This window comes from Sinocyclocheilus rhinocerous, unplaced genomic scaffold, assembly GCF_001515625.1.
Source record: "Sinocyclocheilus rhinocerous isolate Xijiao unplaced genomic scaffold, SAMN03320098_v1.1 scaffold1396, whole genome shotgun sequence".
Taxonomy (NCBI): domain Eukaryota; kingdom Metazoa; phylum Chordata; class Actinopteri; order Cypriniformes; family Cyprinidae; genus Sinocyclocheilus; species Sinocyclocheilus rhinocerous.
Window position 1 is genome coordinate 312,170 of NW_015629497.1, and position 3,498 is coordinate 315,667.

Genomic DNA, 3,498 nt, shown 5'->3' on the forward strand with positions numbered 1-3,498 from the left:
TGCAGTGGATTTTATGGAACATGTTCTTCTCTCGGCTTTAACCCTCATACCCAGGTCTTCATGAAATCCGTCACCACAGAAAGTTCTGCGAATATTAAAATGATCATCTTCTACAATGTTCAACGTGTTGCCTGACACATGCATGTTCAACCCTCTATGGACACCTTGGCAATTGAATCGCCATTGGCTATTAAATTTTTTTGTTTACTCGCCAGACTGAAATACAATACTATACTAATATATATATATAAAGCTGTGCCATTTTACAAACATATATATACTCAAGAGTACACTCTTGACATCAAGCAGTCAAGCATAATAATATGACAATCAAGTATTATTTAATAATAGAAGTTTAGTAATTAGAATTAAAACTTGGTAACCATGTATGAATGCAAATTAGTCATTTTAACTGAACTTAGGACTGGTGGTGGTGCTTTTTTTGGTCATTCAGTGTTCCTGTAAAAAATTGGAAAAAACTAACAATAATACTGATAAAATAATAATAATTATATTATTATTATTATTATACAAATTCTACTAATAAGAACAATATGTAACGCACCAAGAATTAACGAGCTGCTGGATTCATGAATATTAATGAGGTTGTGTGCGTTCGCTCGAACTGATTCGCTGAAATCAAAACAGGGCCGATAATAGGTGAGCACCAGCCAAAGAGATTGTCGTTTGCACATTAGTTCCGCCCACTACCGGAGAACCCGGAAGTTCTTAAAAGCTTGTTCAAGTGCTTGCTGTTCACTTAATTAGTGGTGTTTTCTAAGGCAAGCAGGACAGTTATTTGACAGGAAAATAACAAACAATATCGTTTACATGTAGCTAGGGAAGGAACGATTACCGGTTTCACGATAAATCACGATAAAATGCCCTGACGGTTAGTATTACCGTTTAAAATTTAATTATCATCAAAACCGTGTTTGATTATCGCGCTTTTGAAAACTCGTGGTAAATCCTGTCCAGCCAGCATCAGTCTGATGCAGAAGCAGCATGCAGTGTTGTTGTTGTTGTTGTTTTTTTTGCACGAGACGAAATGGCGGAAAGCAGTGACAGCGCTCGGGAGATTTTTCAGCCATCTAAGAGGACCAAATCGGTGGTCTGGTCGTATTTTGGCTTTTACAAGAGTCCTGAAGGCAATTTAATCGAGGACGGTCACCCTGTCTGCTGATCTTGCAAGAAGAAAGTCGCTGCAAAAGGGGGAAACGCATCAAATTTGCTCAGTCATCTTCGTGACCACCACCCACTGTTATAGCGAATGCAAGGTAACTTTTACCTCAATACCAAAACTAACTGGGCAAATAATTGGACAAAAAATATTGATTAGAGATTAAATATCTCATTATCCCACTTGTTTAACGCAAAGCTTCCGCGAAGAAAAGTTCGCAGCAAGTGACTTTGAGCCAAGACGAACGAACGTTCAAACTATAAGGTTGACATTTAAGGGATAATGTATTGAATATTCATAGTTAACTTATTACACAGATTGTTTTTTGTTTACCTATAATAATATATAAATACGGGGATATGAAATATTGAATTGAGATGAATGTTTTGAAATCTTACCTGTTTATAAATCCATTATGAACAGTGTACAAAACAATCGTCAGGACAATATGATCACTACAGCAAAATTATAGTAGTATTAATACTAAATTCCTCCGATTTCATTTTCAATACAATCAAAAACTGAGACGCAAGACGGCAAGCTGCATTTGAATGAAACGAGAGAGCACGTCCGAGCCTCTGCGGTGATACAAGAGACATGGGGCGAATTCCAAACAGAAGTGAGCATCCCTATGCCCTACTCCCTTCGAAGGGCAGAGCCCTTGAAGTGTGTTCTTGGAAGGGTGCAGGGCATTACTGTCTCGTATAAGCGTTTGAAACTCCCTTGGCGAAGGGAATGACTGACCAAATGTTACCTTGACAACGCTGCGCGTGCGTGCAGCATTCAGTACTCCATCAGTTGTTGCAAATAAATATTTATTATTATTATTATTATTTTATTCAAATATTGTCTAATTGTGTCTTATTTACTATTAAACGTTTTCAAACTAAACTTGCTTACACTACCGTCTTAAATCATATTTCTATCACTGACGAAAAATATGTTGTCTTACATTAAAAGACTAATTTAATTAGCCTATTCTATTTATGTTTGTATGTGAACTCGAAATCAACCCCAACTTTGCTTTAAAAAGCATCACAAGATCTCCTAACCGAAGATCACATGATCTTCAAGTGATTTATTATTATTATTATTATTATTAGGGCTTCATGTTAATGTTAATTTAATGTTTATGCTAAAAAAAAGTGCATATAGCTGCTAATTGTATTTGTTGTTTGTTGATTTTCAAATATAAAACTTATTGAAATGTTTTCAGTGTGTGTATCAGTTCTTTTTGAACGTTTTCATCTAATTTGAACAAAACCGTGATAATATTGATAATCGTGATAACTTTGGTCACTATAATCGTGATATGAAATTTTCATACCGTTACATCCCTAACTAGGTTGTCGTGACACTGTCATTGTGCTCCACCGTGAATTAGGAGACAGTTGGGAAGCTAAAAATAAACGAAGCTGGAGTTGAAAGACATTCTCATAAATAAAAAAAGAGCATCGGGATGAATTTGCGCTGTCTGGCGCTCTAGAAAAAGTCGCCGTGGTTGTGTCAGACTCCCACTGTCTTTAATCCCTCGTTGAGAGTTTTACGTCGCTAAGCACATGAGTTCAAGCCAAAGGAATGCCAGTCTATGAGACGAACACACACACACCAACAATCACACTCCGCGTCTCTCACTTTCAGCATGCATCTGAGATCCAAACGGACCCTTCAACCCCGTTGGAAACAACCAGGCTCATTTCCTCACAGCTATGCACTAGTTTTAGCTTGCAGGGTCAACGCTGACTGCTGGGAAGATCAGCATTTCCAAAGGTCATAAAAGATCATATCATGAGACAAGACGGCCTTTGAAGACGTGCAATAACAGGCATCTGTCACCGTCTCCCCAAAAAAAAAAAAAACTAGCAAGTGCTTAAAAAAAAGCAAGGAGACGGCCTGGAAAAATTTTCAGGCATGAGAAAAAAAATTTTTTGCATCTAGAAAATTACATACAGTAAATCCGCACTCCATATAGCACTTCAAACATGCATTAAAACCCTATTTAATGCCATTAAAAACCAAATGCATTAAAAAATAATAAATGCAATGGACAACATAAGCACCGCAGAATGACTTCCACGCTCCATTATTAATTCTCTGCATAAAACAATAGTCTCATTGGCTCCATGCTGCTATTATGCGTATGAAGGAGTGGGTGGAGAAACTCCATAGTCAGAGATTTCTATTATGTTCTCAAGCCTTTGGAAAGGATGGGTCATCACTGATGGAAAACCATCACTGAGCATTTTGTTCCTGTTTATTCTCCTCTCTATTAGTCATTTGTTCTCTTTGCTGCTGGGAATGAAAGTCTTTCCATAAAT